Source organism: Triticum aestivum, chromosome 2B (genome assembly GCF_018294505.1).
Source record: "Triticum aestivum cultivar Chinese Spring chromosome 2B, IWGSC CS RefSeq v2.1, whole genome shotgun sequence".
In the NCBI taxonomy this organism is placed as follows: domain Eukaryota; kingdom Viridiplantae; phylum Streptophyta; class Magnoliopsida; order Poales; family Poaceae; genus Triticum; species Triticum aestivum.
This window is the reverse complement of record NC_057798.1, coordinates 95,810,587-95,834,835: the sequence shown is the minus strand read 5'-3', so window position 1 is coordinate 95,834,835 and position 24,249 is coordinate 95,810,587. Positions and strand designations below refer to the sequence as shown.

The 24,249-nt window shown below is 46.1% G+C and overlaps 1 pseudogene; it reads left to right on the top strand.

The window, feature by feature from the left end:
- Positions 1–19,966: 19,966 nt before the first annotated feature.
- Positions 19,967–23,398, top strand: LOC123039026 (peroxidase P7-like; annotated as a pseudogene).
- Positions 23,399–24,249: the final 851 nt, after the last annotated feature.

Here is a 24,249-nt window from a genome sequence, read left to right as displayed (position 1 = left end):
GCACGAAAATCCACATCCGATTTTGACAGCCTATGGCCTGTTTGCAATTTTTTAGAATCCTCAAATTCCAAAAGGAGAAAAAGATATGCTCAAATTTAAGTTTTTTTAATTTTGGTTAAATCTGGTCAAACTACTTATTCAAGAAGTATTAATGTTACTACATACTTATTCAAGAATATTAGTGTTACTAAATAATTATTTCAATTTTTTGAACTTTGATCAAATCTGGTCAAACTATGATCAAACTATGGTCAAACTGTGGTCAAACTTATTTAAGAAATATTAGTGTTACTAAATAATTACTATTTTTTAGAATAATAGTCTCAAACTCAAACGGTGAAATGTGTGACCTAATGCTCAAGCTAAACTGCTGAGGGTTAATAGGATTTACAGCTTACATTTGTCAGGAAAACAACAAGTGCAGACTTGGAAAGTAGGGGGAATAGAACTCTGAAGTTAAGCGTGCTCAGGCTAGGGGAGTGAGAGGATGGGTGACCGATCAGGAAGTTAGACGATTTGGAATGAGTGATCCACACTTGAGTAGTTGAGAGGGTGATTAGAGACTAAATCATCAAATAATTCACAAAATTGAAAATCGAAAAAAATCATTTTTTTTCAAAATTTTCAGAAAAAATTCAAAAAAAAATACCTTTAGTACCGGTTGGTAACACCAACCGATATTAAAGGTCCCCCATACCACGGCGCGAGCTCACGCCACGTGGTGGGCCTTTAGTGGCGGTTTGTGCCGAACCGGTACTAAAGGGGGGGCCTTTAGTCTCCACTCTTTAGTGCCGGTTGCAGAACTGGTATTAAAGGCCCTTATGAACCGATATTAAAGCTCTGTTTTCTACTACTGGTATCTTGCAAATCTCTATGTCTCCCACCTGGACTTGGTCCCGGATGGAATTGAAGCGTCTCTTGATGTGCTTGGTCCTCTTGTGAAATCTGGATTCCTTTGCCAAGGCAATTGCACCAGTATTGTCACAGAAGATCTTCATTGGTCCCGATGCACTAGGTATGACACCTAGATCGGATATGAACTCCTTCATCCAGACTCCTTCATTTGTTGCTTCTGAAGCGGCTATGTACTCCGCTTCGCATGTAGATCCCGCCACAACGCTTTGTTTAGAACTGCACCAACTTACAGCTCCATCGTTCAATATAAACACGTATCCGGTTTGCGATTTAGAATCGTCCGGATCAGTGTCAAAGCTTGCATCGACGTAACCATTTACGACTAGCTCTTTGTCACCTCCATAAACGAGAAACATATCCTTAGTCCTTTTTAGGTATTTCAGGATATTCTTGACCGCTGTCCAGTGATCCACTCCTGGATTACTTTGGTACCTCCCTGCTAAACTTATTGCTAAGCATACATCAGTTCTGGTACACAGCATTGCATACATGATAGAGCCTATGTCTGAAGCATAGGGAACATCTTTCATTTTCTCTCTATCTTCTGTTGTGGTCGGGCATTAAGTCTGACTCAGTTTCACACATTGTAATACAGGCAAGAACCCTTTCTTTGCTTGGTCCATTTTGAACTTCTTCAAAACTTTATCAAGGTATGTGCTTTGTGAAAGTCCAATTAAGCGTCTTGATCTATCTCTATAGATCTTGATGCCCAATATGTAAGCAGCTTCACCGAGGTCTTTCATTGAAAAACTTTTATTCAAGTATCCTTTTATGCTATCCAGAAATTCTATATCATTTCCAATTAACAATATGTCATCTACATATAAAATCAGAAATGCTACAGAGCTTCCACTCACTTTATTGTAAATACAGGCTTCTCCAAAAGTCTCTATAAAACCATATGCTTTGATCACACTATCAAAGCGTTTATTCCAACTCCGAGAGGCTTGCACCAGTCCATAAATGGATCGTTGGAGCTTGCACACTTTGTTAGTACCTTTTGGATCGACAAAACCTTCTGGTTGCATCATATGCAACTCTTCTTCCAGAAATCCATTCAGGAATGCAATTTTGACATCCATTTGCCATATTTCATAATCATAAAATGCAGTAATTGCTAACATAATTCGGACAGACTTAAGCATCGCTACGGGTGAGAAAGTCTCATCGTAGTCAACTCCTTGAACTTGTCGAAAACCTTTTGCAACAAGTCGAGCTTTGTAGTCAGTTACATTACCATCAGCGTCAGTCTTCTTCTTGAAGATCCATTTATTCTCGATGGCTTGCCGATGATCGGGCAAGTCAACCAAAGTCCATACTTTGTTCTCATACATGGATCCCATCTCAGATTTCATGGCCTCAAGCCATTTTGCGGAATCTGGGCTCATCATCGCTTCCTCATAGTTCGTAGGTTCGCCATGGTCAAGTAACATGACTTCCAGAATAGGATTACTGTACCACTCTAGTGCGGATCTTACTCTGGTTGACCTACGAGGTTCGGTAGTAACTTGATCTGAAGTTTCATGATCAATATCATTAGCTTCCTCACTGATTGGTGTGGTTATCACAGGAACCGGTTTCTTTGATGAACTACTTTCCAATAATGAAGCAAGTACTGTTACCTCATCAAGTTCTACTTTCCTCCCACTCACTTCTTTCGAGAGAAACTCCTTCTCTAGAAATGATCCGAATTTAGCAACAAAAGTCTTGCCTTCAGATCTGTGATAGAAGGTGTACCAATAGTCTCTTTTGGGTATCCTATGAAGACACATTTCTCCGATTTGGGTTCGAGCTTATCTGGTTGAAATTTCTTCACATAAGCATCGCAGCCCCAAACTTTAAGAAACGACAACTTTGGTTTCTTGCCAAACCATAGTTCATAAGGCGTCATCTCGACGGATTTTGATGGTGCCCTATTTAACGTGAATGCTGTCGTCTCTAAAGCATAACCCCAAAATGATAGCGGTAAATCAGTAAGAGACATCATAGATCGTACCATATCTAGTAAAGTACGATTACGACGTTCGGACACACCATTACATTGTGGTGTTCCGGGTGGCGTGAGTTGCGAAACTATTCTGCATTGTTTCAAATGTAAACCAAACTCGTAACTCAAATATTCTCCTCCATGATCAGATTGTAGAAACTTTATTTTCTTGTTACGATGATTTTCTACTTCACTCTGAAATTCTTTGAACTTTTCAAATGTTTCAGACTTGTGTTCATTAAGTAGATATACCCATATCTGCTCAAATCATTTGTGAAGGTAAGAAAATAACGATACCCACCGCGAGCCTCAATATTCATTGGACCACACACATCAGTATGTATGATTTCCAACAAATCAGTTGCTCGCTCCATAGTTCCGGAGAACGGCGTTTTAGTCGTCTTGCCCATGAGGCACGGTTCGCAAGTACCAAGTGATTTATAATCAAGTGATTCCAGAAGTCCATCAGTATGGAGTTTCTTCATGCGCTTTACACCAATATGACCCAAACGGTAGTGCCACAAATAAGTTGCACTATCATTATCAACTCTGCATCTTTTGGCTTCAACATTATGAATATGTGTATCACTATTATTGAGATTTAATAAAAATAGACCATTCTTCAAGGGTGCATGACCATAAAAGATATTACTCATATAAATAGAACAACCATTATTCTCTGATTTAAATGAATAACCATCTCGCATCAATCAAGATCCAGATATAATGTTCATGCTCAACGCTGGCACCAAATAACAATTATTCAGGTCTAAAACTAATCCTGAAGGTAGATGTAGAGGTAGCGTGCCGACCGCGATCACATCGACTTTGGAACCATTTCCCACGCGTATCGTCACCTCGTCTTTAGCCAATCTTCGCTTAATTCGTAGTCCCTGTTTCGAGTTGCAAATATTAGCAACAGAACCAGTATCAAATACCCAGGTGCTACTGCGAGCATTAGTAAGGTACACATCAATAACATGTATATCACATATACCTTTGTTCACCTTGCCATCCTTCTTATCCGCCAAATACTTGGGGCAGTTCCGCTTCCAGTTACCACTCTGCTTGCACTAGAAGCAATCAGTTTCAGGCTTAGGTCCAGATTTGGGATTCTTCTCTTGAGCAGCAACTTGTTTGCTACTCTTCTTGAAGTTCCCCTTCTTCTTCCCTTTATCCTTTTTCTTGAAACTAGTGGTCTTATTGACCATCAACACTTGATGCTCCTTCTTGATTTCTACCTCCGCAGCCTTTAGCATTGCGAAGAGCTCGGGAATAGTCTTATCCAACCCTTGCATATTATAGCTCATCATGAAGCTCTTGTAGCTTGGTGGCAGTGATTAAAGAATTCTGTCAATGACACTATCATCAGGAAGATTAACTCCCAGTTGAATCAAGTGATTATTATACCCAGACATTTTGAGTATATGTTCACTGACAAAACTATTCTCTTCCATCTTACAGCTATAGAACTTATTGGAGACTTCATATCTCTCAATCCGGGCATTTGCTTGAAATATTAACTTCAACTCCTGGAACATCTCATATGCTCCTTGATGTTCAAAACGTCGTTGAAGTCCCGGTTCTAAGCCGTAAAGCATGGCACACTAAACTATCGAGTAGTCATCAGCTTTGCTCTGTCAGACGTTCTTAACGTCGTTAGTTGCATCTGCAGCAGGCCTGGCACCCAGTGGTGCTTCCAGGATGTAATTCTTCTGTGCAGCAATGAGGATAATCCTCAAGTTATAGACCCAGTCCGTGTAATTGCTACCATCATCTTTCAACTTAGCTTTCTCAAGGAACGCATTAAAATTCAACGAAACAACAACACGAGCCATCTATCTACAACAAACATAGACAAGCAAAATACTATCAGGTACTAAGTTTCATGATAAATTTAAGTTCAATTAATCATATTACCTAAGAACTCCCACTTAGATAGACATCCCTCTAATCATCTAAGTGATCACGTGATCCAAATCAACTAAACCATGTCCGATCATCACGTGAGATGGAGTAGTTTTCAATGGTGAACATCACTATGTTGATCATATCTACTACATGATTCACGCTCGACCTTTTGGTCTCAGTGTTCCGAGGTCATATCTGTATATGCTAGGCTCGTCAAGTTTAACCTGAGTATTCCGCGTGTGCAACTGTTTTGCACCCATTATATTTGAACGTAGAGCCTATCACACCCGATCATCACGTGGTGTCTCAGCACGAAGAACTTTCACAACGGTGCATACTTAGGGAGAACACTTATGCCTTGAAATTTAGTGAGAGATCATCTTATAATGCTACCGTCAATCAAAGAAAAATAAGATGCATAAAGGATAAACATCACATGCAATCAATATAAGTGATATGATATGGCCATCATCATCTTGTGCTTGTGATCTCCATCTCCGAAGCACCGTCATGATCACCATCGTCACCGGCGCGACACCTTGATCTCCATCGTAGCATCGTTGTCCTTTCGCCACCTATTGCTTCTACGACTATCGCTACCGCTTAGTGATAAAGTAAAGCAATTACAAGGCGTTTGCATTACATACAATAAAGCGACAATCATATGGCTCCTGCCAGTTGCCGATAACTCGGTTACAAAACATGATCATCTCATACAATAAAATATAGCATCACGTCTTGACTATATCACATCACAACATGCCCTGCAAAAACAAGTTAGACGTCCGCTACTTTGTTGTTGCAAATTTTACGTGGCTGCTACGGGCTGAACAAAAACCGTTCTTACCTACACATCAAAACCACAACGATAGTTCATCAAGTTAGTGATGTTTTAACCTTCTCAAGGACCGGGCGTAGTCACACTCGGTTCAACTAAAGTTGGAGAAACTGACACCCGCCAGCCACCTGTGTGCAAAACACGTCGGTAGAACCAGTCTCGCGTAAGCGTACGCGTAATGTCGGTCCGGGACGCTTCATCCAACAATACCGTCGAACCAAAGTATGACATGCTGGTAAGCAGTATGACTTGTATCGCCCACAACTCACTTGTCTTCTACTCGTGCATATAACATCTAAGCATAAAACCAGGCTCGGATGCCACTGAAGGGGAACATAGTAATTTCAAAAAAATTCCTACGCACACGCCAGATCATGGTGATGCATAGCAACGAGAGGGGAGAGTGTTGTCCACGTACCCTCGTAGACCGAAAGCGGAAGCGTTAGAACAACACGGTTGATGTAGTCGTACGTCTTCACGGCCCGACCGATCAAGCACCGAAAGCACGACACCTCCGAGTTCTAGCACACGTTCAGCTCGATGACGTCCCTCGAACTCCGATCCAACCAAGTGTCGAGGGAGAGTTCCGTCAGCACGACGGTGTGGTGACGATGATGATGTTCTACCGTCACAGGGCTTCGCCTAAGCATCGCTACAATATTATCGAGGAGGACTATGGTGAGGGGGGCACCGCACACGGCTAAGAGATCAATGATCTATTGTTGTTGTGTCTAGAGGTGCCCCCCTTCCCCCGTATATAAAGGAGCAAGGGGGAGGGGGCAGCCGGCTAGGGAGGAGGCGCGCCATGGGGAGTCCTACGCCCACCGGGAGTAGGACTCCCTCCTTTCCTTGTTGGACTAGGAGAAAGGGGAAAGAGGAGGGAGAGAGAGGGAGGAAGGGGGCGCCGCCCCCCTCTCCTTCTCCTATTCAGACTACGGGGGGGGGGGGGCACGCGGCCCTGCCCTGGCCGCCTCTCCTCTTCTCCACTAAAGCCCACTATGGCCCATTAAGCCCCCGGGGGGTTCCGGTAACCCCTCGGTACTCCGGTAAAATCCCGATTTCACCCGGAACACTTCCGATATCCAAATATAGGCTTCCAATATATCAATCTTCATGTCTCGACCATTTCAAGACTCCTCGTCATGTCCGTGATCACATCTGGGACTCCGAACAACCTTCGGTACATCAAAACTCATAAACTCATAATATAACCGTCATTGAAACTTTAAGCGTGCGGACCCTACGGGTTCGAGAACTATGTAGACATGACCACGACACGTCTCCGGTCAATAACCAATATCGGAACCTGGATGCTCATATTGGCTCCTACATATTCTACGAAGATGTTTATCGGTCAAACCGCATAACAACAAACGTTGTTCCCTTTGTCATCGGTATGTTACTTGCCCGAGATTCGATCGTTGGTATCTCAATACCTAGTTCAATCTCATTACCGGCAAGTCTCTTTACTCGTTATGTAATGCATCATTCTGTAACTAACTCATTAGCTACATTGCTTGCAAGGCTTATAGTGATGTGCATTACCGAGAGGGCCCAGAGATACCTCTTCGACAATCGGAGTGACAAAACCTAATCTTCAAATACGCCAACTCAACATGTACCTTTGGAGACACCTGTAGAGCTCCTTTATAATCACCCAGTTACGTTGTGACGTTTGGTAGCACACAAAGTGTTCCTCCGGTAAACGGGAGTTGCATAATCTCATAGTTGTAGGAACATGTATAAGTCATGAAGAAAGCAATAGCAACATACTAAACGATCAACTGCTAAGCTAACGGAATGGGTCAAGTCAATCACATCATTCTCCTAATGATGTGATCCCGTTAATTAAATCAAAACTCATGTCTATGGTTAGGAAACATAATCATCTTTGATTAATGAGCTAGTCAAGTAGAGGCATACTAGTGACATTATGTTTGTCTATGTATTCACACATGTATCATGTTTCCGGTTAATACAATTCTAGCATGAATAATAAACATTTATCATGATATAAGGAAATAAATAATAACTTTATTATTGCCTCTAGGGCATATTTCCTTCAATTTTTTCTTTATTTCAATGACAGGTGGACCCCACAGGGTCACACATGATGATAACGGTATCAATAATCGTCGTTACATGTGAGATTTTAAGTGGTGCCACATCAGCCTGATTGGCGGGTCCCATCTGTCATAAACGTGCTCATCCGAGGCAAATCCGCTGATCAGTGTTATTTACAAAAAGATTACGGTAGACATGGTGCTTTCTGCAAAAGAAAAAATGTAACATAACGTTTTCTACAAACCGAGCCTTCAAAGTGGTGGTTTTGTGCAATTTACTCTTGCAGTCCTGTTTGAAGGTTTGGAACCAGCAAGTGTACGCGGCATTATCATATAACCGTGGTTATTATCCTTTTGACTTTGTCGAAGCCATTGAGGAGATGATATTAATCTTGAGTCTTTTGAAATTTTAACTTGGATGAATAGACTACACTCTGATTGTATATTGGTTACTTTTTTGAGAAATTATATATCGGTTACTAAGTGGGAGACAGCGGCGGCGGCTGCTGCACTTCCTCTTGTACCTCCAGCTCTCCTCTCAGTCCCGTTTCTGCTTGTTCGTATATTCAGCTACCTAAATACTCCCGGCCGGAGCATGTGCTATATATTTCGTGAGATCATAGGAGGTTCTTACCAGGTTACGTTCAACTAATGTTGACGTATAAATATATTGCCTAGTCTCTTTCATCATATCGGTCTTTTGGTTAAATTGACTAAAGCATGCACTTCTACATGGTATCGGAGCCAAGAGGTCTTGAGTTCAAGAACCGACTGGCGCAATCAAATTGCTACCCACTTTCGGTCCACGTCTAGGCCTGTGTATTTCTTAGTTTTTTTTATCAGATCGGTTTTTTGGTTGCATTGGTTAGAACATGCACTTCTACACTACTACCGGCCGGGGCGTTTGAGGATACAACTTTTCTGGTTCATTGCATTATTCTTGAAGTTGGTGAGTCATCAGGCCAGCTGTATTGTTTCCTCAAAGTGAGTTCATTTGTGGATTAGCGTCGCTGTGAGGTCATCTCGTATATATGGCTTCTTTGCTGAATGCTTGACTACAGTTTCTAAGTCCAAATTCTCAAGTATCCTGGGTAAAATCCCCCAGCTGTAACATGTAACATGGGGCACTGTATTAGCCCATGTTTTCCTCTTGAGAAGAATTTGACCTTCTCGAAGCCTATTGATCTTTAGCCCTCCCGTGCATCAATCTTTCGGCCGGTGAATTAAATCTTCTTGATAAAACAAGACGTTTGTTACGAAAAAGCCTAATATCTGATCAGCCTGCTGCATCTAGCGGCCTGTTGCTAATATGCCATGCTATTTATTGCTCCATCGTTCGCGACAATGGAATTGTCTTAGCACTGCACCAGTTTTGCTATAGAACCAGTACAAGTTAGAGCAACTCCAACGGGGTGACCCATTTCGTCCGCCGCCGTTCGTTTGGGTCTGCGCGGATAAAAAAGAAGGCCCAACGCGCCGACCCAAACCCAAAACGCGTCCGTGACGACGCATTTGCGGCCCAAATTTGCGCCCCAAATGCGTCGGCGCAGACACGGAACGGACGCCACGCGCGCCTTCTCGATGTCCGCCGCGGCCCCACCTGACGGTCGCCCAACTACACGCCACCTCGCCGGTCAGCTTAATTTATGACCCCGGGCCCACACGTCAGCGACAGGGGTCGTCCTTTTTCAAGCCGACCATGTGGCGGGGCCGTCCTCATCCAGTTCTCGTCCCCATTTAGGCCACACTCGCTCCCCCGTCGCCGACAAACAAACCCTAGCCAACCCTAGCCACCCCAACCGTCCAAATGGGGCTCTTCTCCGGCGCCGGCAGCAACATCAAGTCGAAGGGCAAGGCCCCCGCCGTCCCCTTCCCGCCGGAGTTCACCCCGCCTTCGCCTGCACCGGCAGAGGCAGCGGGTGAACGTGCATGTGCACCAGGCGGAGTGGCACTGGCTCCACCGCGTGCCTCTGTCGTACCCCTACGTGACCCTGCCGCACGATTGGCATCTGGATCGGGAGAGGATCCCAGTGTCGGCGGCGCTGTGGTCGCCTAGGGCGCACGCGGAGGAGGTGCGTCGCCGGCGGGCGCTCCTGATGCTGGAGCAGCGTCGCGACTAGGCCTACACATTTGACTCGCCCAACTAGGCGCGTTGGTTCGCCTTCGAGCACGAGGAGGTGAGGTGGCATGGTGTGTGCGAGATCGACCACAGCTTACCGCCGCCGCCGCTCATCGTCAAGGAGGAAGACCAGGCGGCCCTTGCGGCCGTCTACTGGGAGAGTGAGGAGGAGGAGTGGCGCAGGGCGGAGGCGGCAGAAGAAGAATAAGATCGGTATGAGGCGGGGCGGAGGCGGCAGAAGAAGAAGAAGCTCGGTGCGAGGCGACCATTGTTGGGGAACGTAGCAGAAATTCAAATTTTTCTACGCATCACCAAGATCAATCTACGGAGATTCAAGCAACAAAAGAGGGAGAGGATGATCATCTTCATACCCTTGAAGATCGCTAAGCGGAAGCGTTACAAGAACGCGGTTGATGGAGTCGTACTCGCGGCAATTCAAATCGCGGGAGATCCGATCTAGCGCCGAACGGACGGCGCCTCCACGTTCAACACACGTACAGCTCGGGGACGTCTCTCCTTCTTGATCTAGCAAGGGGAGAGGAGAAGTTGAGGAAGAAATCCGACAGCACGACGGCGTGGTGGTGGTGGAGCTCGTGGTTCTCCAGCAGGGCTTTGCCAAGCATTACGGAGGAGGAGGAGATGTATGAGGAGGGAGGGGCTGCGCCAGGAGAAGGGTGTGGCTGCCCTCCCACCCCCTCACTATATATAGGGGGAAGGGGAGAGGGGGCCGGCCCCTCTAGATGGATCTAAAGGAGGGGGCGGCGGCCAGGGGAAACCCTAGATGGGTTTGGGCGCCCCCACCCCCTAGGAAACTTTCCCCCCAAGCCAGGAGGGGCGGCTGCCCTAGGGGTGGCGCCCCCACCTCTCCAGGTTATGTGAGATGGGGTGAGAGGGGCGCTCAGCCCCTTAGTGGTCTGATATGCCCCCTCCGCTTAGCCCATAAGGCCCCCCAACGCTTGCCCGGGCCTCCGAAACCCCTTTCGGACACGCTGGTCATCACCTGGTACCCCTGGAACAATTCCGGACTCCAATGCCCTCCGTCCAATATACCGATATTCACCTCTGGACCATTTCAGAGCTCTTCGTCATGTCCGGGATCACATCCGGGACTGCGAACAACCTTCGGTAAGCACATACTATTTCCCATAACAACTCTAGCTTCACCGAACCTTAAGTGTGTAGACCCTATGGGTTCGGGAACCATGCAGACATGACCGAGACACCTCTCCGGCTAATAACCAATAGCGGGATCTGGATACCCATATTGGCTCCCACATGTTCCACGATGATCTCATCGGATGAACCACGATGTCGGGGATTCAATCAATCCCATATACAATTCCCTTTGTCCATCGGTATGTTACTTGCCCGAGATTCGATCGTCGGTATCCCAATACCTCGTTCAATCTCGTTACCGGCAAGTCACTTTACTCATTCCGTAATGCATGATCTTGTGACTAACTTCTTAGTCACATTGAGCTCATTGTGATGATGCATTACCGAGTGGGCCCAGAGATACCTCTCCGTCATATGGAGTGACAAATCCCAGTCTCGATTCGTGCCAACCCAACAGACACTTTCGGAGATACCTGTAGTGCACCTTTATAGCCACCCAGTTACGTTGTGACGTTTGGTACACCCAAAGCATTCCTACGGTATCCGGGAGTTGCACAATCTCATGGTCTAAGGAAATGATACTTGACATTAGAAAAACTCTTAGCAAACGAACTACACGATCTTGTGCTATGCTTAGGATTGGGTCTTGTCCATCACATCATTCTCCAAATGATGTGATCCCGTTATCAATGACATCCAATGTCCATGGTCAGGAAACCATAACCATCTATTGATCAACGAGCTAGTCAACTAGAGGCTCACTAGGGACATGTTGTGGTCTATGTATTCACACATGTATTACGGTTTCGAGTTAATACAATTATAGCATGAACAATAGACAATTATCATGAACAAGTAAATAAAATAATAACCATTTTATTATTGCCTCTAGGGCACATTTCCAACAGTCTCCCACTTGCACTAGAGTCAATAATCTAGTTCACATCACTATGTGATTGTAATGAATCCAACACCCATGGGGTTTGATCATATCTCACTTGTGAGAGAGGTTATTAGTCAACGGGTCTGAACCTTTCAGATCCGTGTGTGCTTTACAAATCTCTATGTCATCTTGTAGATGCAGCTTCCACGCGCTACTTGGAGCTATTCAAAATAACTGTTCTACTATACGAATCCGGTTTACTACTCAGAATAATCCGGATTAGTGTCAAAGTTTGCATCGACGTAACCCTTTACGATGAACTCTTTTACCACCTCCATGATCGAGAAAATTCCTTAGTCCACTAGTTACTAAGGATAACTTTAACCGTTGTCCTGTGATCTATTCCTGGATCACTCTTGTACCCCTTGACTGACTCATGGCAAGGCACACTTTAGGTGCGGTACACATCATAGCATACTGTAGAGCCTACATCTAAAGCATAGGGGACGACCTTCGTCCTTTCTCTCTCTTCTGCCGTGGTCAGGTCTTGAGTCTTACTCAATACTCACACCTTATAACACAGCCAAGAACTTCTTCTTTGCTGATCTATTTTGAACTCCTTCGAAATCTTGTCACCGTATGTGTTCATTTGAAAGTACTATTAAGCGTTTTTTGATCTATCCTTATAGATCTTGATGCTCAATGTTCAAGTAGCTTAATCCAGGTTTTCCATTGAAAAACACTTTTCAGATAACCCTATATGCTTTCCAGAAATTCTACATCATTTCCGATCAACAATATGTCAACAACATGTACTCATCAGAAATTCTATAGTGCTCCCACTCACTTCTTTGGAAATACAAGTTTCTCATAAACTTTGTATAACCCAAAATCTTTGGTCATCTTATCAAAGCGTATATTCCAACTCCGAGATGCTTACTCCTGTCCTTAGAAGGATTGCTGGAGCTTTGCATACTTGTTAGCATCTTATAGGATTGAAAAAACCTTCTGGTTGTATTATATACAACCTTTCCTCAAGAAAATTGTCGAGAAAACAATGTTTTGACATCCTATGTGCAAGATTTCATAAATAATGCAGTACTTGCTAATACAATTCCAACAAACTCTTAGCATTGCTACGAGTGAGAAAGTCTCATCGTAGTCAACTCCTTGAACTTGTCGGAAAACATCTTAACGACAAGTCAAGCTTTCTTAATGGTGATACTTACTATGATTGTCCGTCTTCCTTTTAAAAATCCATCTGTACCCAACAGCCTTACGACCATCAAGTAGTTCTTCCAAAGTCTATACTTTGTTTTCATACATGGATCCTCTCTCGGATTTTATGGCCTCGAGCCATTCTTCGGAATCCTGGCCCACCATCGCTTCTCCATAGCTCGTAGGTTCATTGTTGTCTAGCAACATGACCTCCAAGACAGGATTACGTACCACTCTGAAGTAGTACGTATCCTTATCGACCTACGAGTTTTGGTAGTGACTTGATCCGAAGTTTCATGATCAATATCATCAGCTTCCACTTCAATTGGTGTAGGCGCCATAGGAACAACTTCCTGTGCCCCGCTACACACTAGTTGAAGTGACGGTTCAATAACCTCATCAAGTCTCCACCATCCTCCCATTCAATTCTTTCAAGAGAAACTTTTCCTCGAGAAAGGACCCGATTCTAGAAACAATCCCTTTTGCTTCCAGAACTGAGACATGAGGTATACCCAACTGTTTTGGGTGTCCTATGAAGATGCATTTATCCGCTTTGGGTTCGAGCTTGTGGCCTGAAACTTTTTTAGATAAGCGTCGCAGCCCCAAACTTTTAGGAAATGACAACTTAGGTTTCTCTAAAACATAGTCCATACGGTGTCATCTCAACGGAATTACGTGGTGCCCTATTTAAAGTGAATGTGGTTGTCTCTAATGCCTAACCCATAAATGGTAGTGGTAATTCAATAAGAGACATCATGGTATGCACCATATTCAATAGGGTACAGCTATGATGTTCGGACACACCATCACACTATGGTGTTCCAGGCGGTATTAGACATGAAACAATTTTCACAATGTCTTAATTGTGTACCAAACTCGTAACTCAGATATTTATCTCTATGATCATATCATAAACATTTTATCCTCTTGTCAAGATGATCTTCAACTTCACTCTGAAATTACTTGAACCTTTCAATATTTCAGACTTGTGTTTCATCAAGTAAATATACTTAGAATCTTCTCAAATCATCTGTGAAGTAAGAGCATAAAGATATTCACTGCGTGCCTCAGCACTCATTGGATTGCACACATCAAATGTATTACTTCCAACAAGTTGCTCTTTTGTTCCATCTCACTGAAAACGAGGCCTTTCAGTCATCTTGCCCATGTGGTACGATTTGCATGTCTCAAGTGATTCAAAATCAAGTGAGTCCAAACGATCCATCTGCATGGAGTTTCTTCATGCATATATACCAATAGACATGGTTTGCATGTCTCAATCTTTTCAAAAACGAGTGAGTCCAAAGATCCATCAACATGGAGCTTCTTCATGCGCTTTATACCAATATGACTCAAATGGCAGTGCCACAAGTATGTGGTACTATCATTACTATCTTATATCTTTTGGCATGAACATGTGTATCACTACGATCGAGATTCAATAAACCATTCATTTTAGGTGCAAGACCATTGAAGGTATTATTCAAATAAACAGGTAACCATTATTCTCCTTAAATGAAGAACTGTATTGCGATAAGCATAATCCGATCATGTCTATGCTCAACGCAAACACCAAATAACCATTATTTAGGTTTAACACCAATCTCGATGGTAGCGGGAGCATGCGATGCTTGATCACATCAATCTTGGAAACACTTCCAACATATATCATCATCTCACCTTTAGCTAGTCTCCGTTTATTCCGCAACTTTTATATCGAGTTACTAACACTTAGCTACCGAACCGGTATCTAATACCCTGGTGCTACTAGGAGTACTAGTAAAGTACACATTAATATAATGTATATCCAATATACTTCTGTCGACCTTGCCAGCCTTCTCATCTACCAAGTATCTAGGGTAGTTCTGCTTCAGTGACCGTTCCCCTCATTACAGAAGCACTTAGTCTCGGGTTTGGGTTCAACCTTGGGTTTCTTCACTAGAGCAGCAATTGATTTGCCGTTTCATGAAGTATCCCTTCTTGCCCTTGCCCTTCTAGAAACTAATGGTTTTACTAACCATCAACAATTGATGCTCCGACTTGGCTTCTACTTTCGCGGTGTCAAACATCGTGAATAGCTCAAGGATCATCATATCTATCCCTGATATGTTATATTCCATCACAAAGCTCTAGTAGCTTGGTGGCAGTGACTTTGGAGAACCATCACTATCTCATCGGGAAGATAACTCCCACTCGATTCAAGCGATTGTCGTACTCAGACAATCTGAGCACATGCTCAACGATTGAGCTTTTCTTCCTTAGTTTGCAGGCTTAAGAAACTTGTCGGAGGTCTCACACCTCTTGACGTGGGCATGAGCCTGAAATCCCAATTTTAGCTCTCGGAACATCTCATATGTTCCGCGACGTTTTAAAATGTCTTCGGTGCCTCAATTCTAAACCGTTTAACATTACACATTGAACTATCACGTAGTCATCAAAACGTGTATGTCAGATGTTCGCAACATCCACAGACAACGCTCGAGGTTCAGCACACCGAGCGGTGCATTAAGGACATAAGCCTTCTGCGCAGCAATGAGGATAATCCTCAGTTTATGGACCCAGACTGCATAATTGCTACTATCAACTTTCAACTAAAATTTCTCTAGGAACATATCTTAAACAGTAGAACTAAAGCGTAAGCTACGACATATTTGCAAAGAACTTTTGACTATGTTCATGATAATTAAGTTTATCTGATTATTTAATGAACTCCCACTTAGATAGACATCCCTCTAGTCATCTAAGTGATACATGATCCGAGTCAACTAGGCCGTGTTCGATCATCACGTGAGACGGACTAGTCATCATCGGTGAACATCTTCATGTTGATCGTATCTACTATACGACTCATGTTCGACCTTTTGGTCTCTTGTGTTTCGATGCCATGTCTGTACATGCTAGGCTCGTCAAGTCAACCTAAGTGTTTTGCATGTGTAAATCTGGCTTACACCCGTTGTATGTGAACGTTAGAATCTATCACACCCGATTATCACGTGGTGCTTCGAAATAATGAACTTTCACAACGGTGCACAGTTAGGGGGAACACTTTCTTGAAATTTTAAGAGGGGTCATCTTATTTATGCTACCGTCGTTCTAAGCAAATAAGATCTAAACATGACAAACATCACATGCAAATCATAAAGTGTCATGATATGGCCAATATCATCTTGCGCCTTTGATCTCCGTCTTGAGGCACGGCATGATCACCTTCGTCACCGGCATGACACCATGATCTCCATCATCATGATCTCCATCATCGTGTCTTCATGAAGTTGTCTCACCAACTATTACTTCTACTACTATGGCTAACGGTTTAGCAATAAAGTAAAGTAATTACATGGTGTTATTTAATGACACGCAGGTCATACAATAAATTAAGACAACTCCTATGGCTCCTGCCGGTTGTCATACTCATCAACATGCAAGTCGTGATTTCTATTAAAAGAACATGATCAATCTCATACATCACATATCATTCATCACATTCTTTTTGGCCATATCACATCATATAGCATACCCTCCAAAAACAAGTTAGACGTCCTCTAATTGTTGTTGCATGTTTTACGTGGCTGCTATGGGTTTCTAGCAAGAACGTTTCTTACATACGCAAAGCCACAACGGTGATATGCCAATTGCTATTTACCCTTCATAAGGACCCTTTTCATCGAATCTGACCCGACTAAAGTGGGAGAGACTGGCACCCGCTAGCCACCTTTTATGCAACAAGTGCATGTTAGTCGGTGGAACCTGCCTCACGTAAGCGTACGTGTAAGGTCGGTCCGGGCCGCTTCATCCCATAATACCGCCGAAACAAGATAGGACTAGTAACGGTAAGCAAATTGAACAAACCAACACCCACAACTACTTGTGTTTTACTCGTGCATAGAATCTACGCAATAGACCTAGCTCATGATGCCACTGTTGGGGAACGTAGCAGAAATTCAAAATTTTGTACGCATCACCAAGATCAATCTACGGAGATTCTAGCAACAAGAGAGGGAGAGGATGAGCATCTTCATACCCTTGAAGATTGCTAAGCGGAAGCGTTACAAGAACGCGGTTGATGGAGTCATACTCGCGGCGATTCAAATCGCGGGAGATCCGATCTAGCGCCAACCGGACGGCGCCTCCGCGTTCAACACACGTACAGCCCGGGGACGTCTCCTCCTTCTTGATCCAGCAAGGGGAGAGGAGAAGTTGAGGGAGAACTCCGACAGCACGACGACGTGGTGGTGGTGGAGCTCGTGGTTCTCCAGCAGGGCTTCGCCAAGCACTACGGAGGAGGAGGAGATGTATGAGGAGGGAGGGGCTGCGCCAGGAGAAGGGTGTGGCTGCCCTCCCACCCCTCACTATATATAGGGGGAAGGGGAGAGGGGGCCGGCCCCTCTAGATGGATCTAGAGGAGGGGGCGGCGGCCAGGGGAAACCCTAGATGGGTTTGGGCACCCCCGCCCCCTAGGAAACTTGCCCCCCAAGCCGGGAGGGGTGGCTGCCCTAGGGGTGGCGCCCCCACCTCTCCAGGTTATGTGAGATGGGGTGGGAGGGGCGCTCAGCCCCTTAGTGGGCTGATGTACCCCCTCCCCTTGGCCCATAAGGCCCCCCAACGCTTGTCGGGGCCTCCGAAACCCCTTTCGGACACGCTGGTCATCACCTGGTACCCCCGGAACAATTTCGGACTCCAATACCCTTCGTCCAATATACCGATCTTTACCTCCGGACCATTCCGGAGCTCCTCGTCATGTCTGAGATCACATCCGGGACTCCGAACAACCTTCGATAACCACATACTATTTCCCATAACAACTCTAGCGTCACCAAACCTTAAGTGTGTAGACCCTACGGGTTCGGGAACCATGCAGACATGACCGAGACACCTCTCCGGCCAATAACCAATAGCGGGATCTGGATACCCATATTGGCTCCCAGATGTTCCACGATGATCTCATCGGATGAACCACGATGTTGGGGATTCAATCAATCCCATATACAATTCCCTTTGTCCATCGGTATGCTACTTGCCCGAGAATTGATCGTCGGTATCCCAATAGCTCGTTCAATCTCGTTACCGGCAAGTCACTTCACTCGTTCCGTAATGCATGATCCCGTGACTAACTTCTTAGTCACATTGAGCTCATTGTGATGATGCATTACCGAGTGGGCCCAGAGATACCTCTCCGTCGTACGGAGTGATAAATCCCAGTCTCGATTCGTGCCAACCCAACAGACACTTTCGGAGACCTGTAGTGCACCTTTATAGCCACCCAGTTACGTTGTGACGTTTGGTACACCCAAAGCATTCCTACGATATCCGGGAGTTGCACAATCTCATGGTCTAAGGAAATGATACTTGACATTAGAAAAACTCTTAGCAAACGAACTACACGATCTTGTGCTATGCTTAGGATTGGGTCTTGTCCATCACATCAATCTCTGAATGATGTGATACCGTTATCAATGACATCCAATGTCCATGGTCAGAAAACCATAACCATCTATTGATCAACGAGCTAGTCAACTAGAGGCTCACTAGGGACATGTTGTGGTCTATGTATTCACACATGTATTACGATTTTCTGTTAATACAATTATAGCATGAACAATAGACAATTATCATGAAGAAGAAAATAAAATAATAACCATTTTATTATTGCCTCTAGGGCACATTTCCAATAGCCATGACCCTCTCCGCGGCCGGTGAATGCGTGGTGTCGCCGGTGGCCCCGCCGTCCCCTTCCCACTGCCTCGCCGAAGCCGAGCCGGAGCCCATCGAGCGCTACTCCTGGATGGGAGTAGTGCACGAGTGGGTGAGGGTGCCGCCGGTCTGGATGCGGGCCATGCTGGAGCAAGAGGCGGCGTACCTCGAACACTGGCGGTAGATCCGGGTGGCCGAGGAGTGCTGCGACGGTGAGTACCTCGAGATGCTCGAGCGCGACGCCGAGGCCGAGGAGGAGGCTCGCCAGGCCGCGACGGCCTAAGCGACGGCACTGCCAGCGCCGGCACAGCCCGCGCCCGACATGTCCGCGCTCTGGAACACGGCGTTCGGCTGGGCCGGTCCGGCGCCGACGCTCATCGACCTCACGGACCCCGAGGACGACGACGACGCATAGAGCAGCGCGCCGGCGCCTAATTTTTTTGTTTGTTTTTATTTTTATTAAACGCTAATGTGGACGCGTGGACTTCCGCCGGCCTTCGTGGCCGCCTTTAATGTTTAATTAATTTAGTTTTTATGTTAAATATGCATGCATTCAACTTTTTTTTACGCCGTCGAAATGGGTCGTGCCAGCGTTGGACGCACGCGCCGACCCAAATGCGGAAGCGACGCTCGTGTCCGCGTGACCGACCCAAACAGACAAAAAAGGGGCAAAATCACAGTTCGTTTGGGTCGGCCCGTTGGAATTGCTCTTAGAGTTGTGCCTGGCATTTTAGAGAGTTATGGTTCCGATCTTTGTTATCAAACTGATTGGTTTATTCATCCACTGGTTTACAATGTACGCAAAGACAAGAAGTTATTCTGTAAGTCGCCAAGCATGACGTGGAGAAAGTAGGCTGATCAGAAATATGAAAAGCGCCCTCGTCTTTAATTGAGTCGAGCAGCAAACAATCCATTGCAATTTACCCAAATTGAATGAAGGAGGGAGTACATAGAGAGGTAGACAACGCGGGGGGGGGGGGGGGGGGGGGCTCCTAGCCTTGGATCAATTCAAGGAATTTTTTTAGGAAGGCCCCCAAACACTGATGATTTATGTTTTGCCTAGCTCCGCCATGGGAGATAGAGGTAGACTGGCAGAGTAGTAGCACCTTTCTCTTATGCCATTTCTCTTGCAAGTGTTCTCGACGAAGCTGGTGGTGCTGGCGCGAACAGTGGTTGTGCTTCTTGCGGCGGCGACGGCCCTCACCACCGCCCAGGCTAGCTCTCGCGCGCCTTCTATGACGTGACCTGCCCAGGACTCCAGCCAATCATGCATCGTGGCATGGCAAGGCCGTGCAGACGGGGGCGCGCATGGATGCCTCCATTCTCCATCTCTTCTTCCACGACTGCTTCACCAATGTAAGTTACCTATCATCCAGCCGGTTCGAAATCTTTCCCGTTCTGGTTGGACCATTGACGCGGGCGTGTGTTGCAGAGCTGCGACGGTTCCATACTCCTCGATGACATGACCAACTTCACCGTCGGGAAGACCGCAGTGCCAAACGCGAACTCGGTGCGCAGCTACGAGATTATGGACGACATCGAGACTTAGGTCGAGGCCTCCTGCACCGTCTCCTGTGCCGACATACTGGCCCTCGCCGCCCGTGACGTCGTCACCCCGGTACGCCAGTATCAAGGCTCAACCCAGTTTTTCTTGTATATGGCTACGCCATGCTCTCGGGAATTCGACTAAGGGCATTTCTAACCGATCCCCTATAACCGGTTAAAGGAGTAGGTTTTACTCCTCTAACCCGCACCTAGCTGATCCTCAATCAGTGTTAGTGGAGTAAAAAGTATACTCAGCCGTGGCGAACCTCCATATATTTATCCATCGCTCGACGGCAGAGTAAAAGCCGCACCTCTCCTCCAGTGCCTCCCTCGCTCCAGTCCCACGCCGCATCTACGCCGACACCGCCCATGCCACCTCCTGCCAGCACCTTCCCACCGCCATGGACGCTCCGTAGGCTCCGCCGCGGTCCTTCACCACTTGGATTTGTGCCTCCTCATCCCGTAGCCGGCGCAGAACCGGTGGATCTGCGGCTACTGGTAGCGCCGCCGGATTAGGCACTTTCGGTCGCCAGCGATTGCGCCTTGCCATGGATTGGCCTAGAACTGGACCGCACAGGCCCGACAATGCCTCCATGCTGCATGCAAGTATCGGCTCCACCACTAGCCACTCGAATCTCTCCCCTCGGTGGTTCACCGGCAGAGACACACCCGACATCGCCCGGGCTCAGCGCTGGCCCAACGGCTCGTCGACTCATCGTTGCCGGTCATAAAGTGCGACGACTGCACGAGGCAGGTGGTGCGCCAAGTTTCTACCACGTCAGAACATCCCGGATGGGTGTTCTTAAAGTGCAAAATTAATGGGGTTTGTGCTTTTGATTCGGTTGTTCACCGGATTTGGCACAATTTTGGTAGCTCATTGTTTGCTCAAATTTGCGTGTAGGATGGATGCAATTTTTGGTATTAGGAAGAAGAATATATCGATCATTGATAGCACGAAAACTGATAGATGCTCGTGCACTCATTGCTAGAACAGAGGCTAGAGATGAGATTAGATACAAATCAACTTCTACTTCTTTACAATAAAAAAAAGAGAAGTGTGCAAGCTCAAGAAGCCGCAGATCAACAATAAAGACATAGAGAAGATATTTATCCAACTAGTGGGAGCAGTTATGAAAGTTGGATATCTTTTAAAATGTCTATTTGTGATTCTTGTTTTCTTTAATCTTACTCTCGCAGCGAAGAATTGATGAATTATCCACTCAAATGTATCAAAATGTCGCTAATGAAATAAAGAAATAAAGAAAAATGTTCCAGTAGCCAAAAATAAAATGCAAATGCTTTTTTTTACTCTGTTACATATAGGGGATCGACTAAGTCCGGCTAAAACTTAATGAAATAAATTTACTCCACAAAAAAATTACTTCACTACTATTTATTGGGGATCGGTTAGAAATGCCATAACGCTAGGTGGCGAGCTGATGGCGTGCAGCTCGGGGGTCCCAACTGGACGGTGCTGCTGGGGCAGAGATACTCTCTCACGATGAGCCCGAACATTAACCTTCCAAGCTCTCTGTCGTCACTCCTCGTGCTCTGCTCGTTCAGAGCCAAGGGCCTCGACGTCCGCGACCTCACCGCGATGTCTGGGTCGCACAAGGTCGGGTTCGCCCAGTGCTCCAACTTCCGTACGCATATCTACAACAACATGGGCGTAGACTCGATATCCCCTGGACCGGCGCTGACAGCAACCTTGCGCCGCTGGAGCTGCAAGGACCATACAGGTTTGACAACACATTCTTCAATGACATGATCGCCCGGTGCATCCTCCTTCATTCGGACCAAGAGCTCTTCGGCGGCGCCGCCGCTAGTAGCAGCACCACACATGGTATCACCCGGGTGTACGCTACCAATGGATCCCTCTTCAAGAAGGAAGTACATAAAGAGGTAGACAACAACGGAGCTATGTTGAGGGGGGCGCAGCCCCCCCCCCCCCCCCCAAAAAAAACCACAAAGCCTTGAAGGAACTATACACTACTACCGACCGGGGCATTTAAGGATACAACTTTTCGGGTTCATTGCACCATTCTTGAAGTTGGTGAGTCGTCAGGCCAGCTGTATTATTTCCTCCCATACAAAGTGAGTTCATTTGTGGATTAGCGTCGCTGTCAGGTCATCTCGTATATATGGCCTTTTTGCTGAATGCTTGACTGCAGTTTCTAAGTCCAAATTCTCAAGTATCCTGGGTAAAGTACCCCAGCTACAACATGTAACATGGGGCACTGTATTAGCCCCTGTTTTTCTCTTAACAAGAATTTGACCCTCTCGAAGCCTATTGATCTTTAGCCCTCCCATGAATCAATCTTTCTGCTGGTGAATTAAATCTCCTTGATAAAACAAGACGTCTGTTAGGAAAAAGCCTAATATCTGATCAGCCTGCTGCATCCAGCGGCCTGTTGCTAATATGCCATGCTATTTGTTGCTCCATCGTCCGCGACAATGGAATTGTCTTAGCACTGCACCAGTTTTGCTATAGAACCACTACAAGTTAGAGTTGTGCCTGGCATTTTAGAGAGTTATGGTTCTGATCTTTGTTATCAAACTGATTGGTTTATTCATCCACTGGTTTACAATGTAAGCAAGGAGATGTTAGGTTCTGTAAAATATGAAAAGCACGGTTGTGGTTTAATTGAGTCGACCAGCAAACAATACATCGCAATTTACCCAGATTGGATGACTTTATGAGGCCAGGGGGCGCTGCCCCCCCCCCCCCCCCCCCAAAGGGAATTTTTGTAAGAGGGCTTAGATTATAATTTTCTTTAGCATTTGCCCCTAGCAGCAGGACCTTTCTCCTTCTGCTTCGACTATTGACGCGGGCGCGTGTGTGTTGCATGGCTGCGACGGTTCGATACTCCTCGACGACACTGCCAACTTCACTGGCGAGAAGAACGCAGCACCGAACGCGAAGTTGGTGCGCGGCTACGAGATCATAGACGGCATTGAGACTCGGGTCGAGGCCTCCTGCAACGCCACCGTCTCATGCGAAGACGTCCTGGCCCTCGCCGCCTGTGATGCCGTCACCCTGATACGCCGGCATCAAGGCTCAACTATGTTTTTCTTGTATACGGCTACGCCATGCTCTCTGGACTTCGACTAACGCTGGGTGACGGGCTAGCAGAGGACCTGAACCCAGGCGATACTGAAAGAGAAGATAGTGCAGAAGGATTCTGTCAAGCGACGATTGAGATGGCAAGATAATGTTCAACGGCTCGGATTGCTCCTCACCATTTCACTCAAACTGTTACTCCTACTGGTCGTTGTAACAGTAGTTCCTTTTACCACACTGAGCTGTAAAGAGACTATATTAGCCCCTCTGGTCCATGGAGGAAGGCAGGTTGTAATTCCCCTTTCCTAGTTTAGAGTAGAACCCTACTCATTGTACTCTCAAGACGGGGTATCTTACCTCTTGATCTATCAAATTACCCATCAAGTTCTTCCGATGAGTTTGATTGATTTGAGTAGATCGTATCGTTCCGGTCAAGTAGATCCTCACACGGGTTGATGGTGTGCAGTTCGGGGGGGGGGGGGGGCGAACTGGACCGTGCAGCTGGGGCGGAGAGACGCTCTCACGGCAATCCCGAGCGTCAACCTTTTCTCGTGAATACGCATTGTTGCGTATCTTTGCATTGATAGGATGGAAGAGAAGTTACAGTGTGTGCATCCCTAGGGGCCGTACGCTAGTAGGCATCCCACATGGTGCAATTGAGCATGGAAGAGGTTGCTCAGCCTCGATACAAGATGTTCAGGATGCGTGAATCACTACTTCTAATCCTTTGGCTCCGGCACGAGCCCACAGGCGGGCCTCGTCCCGGATAGATCGAGCAAGGTCATCATGCAATGGTCGTAGGTTTCAAAGACCACATCATTACGGTGCTTCCAGAGAGACCAAGCAATGAGAGCAATGAGGGAACTGGTTCCTTGCGTGGGCTGGGCGGAGCGGCGCTAGCA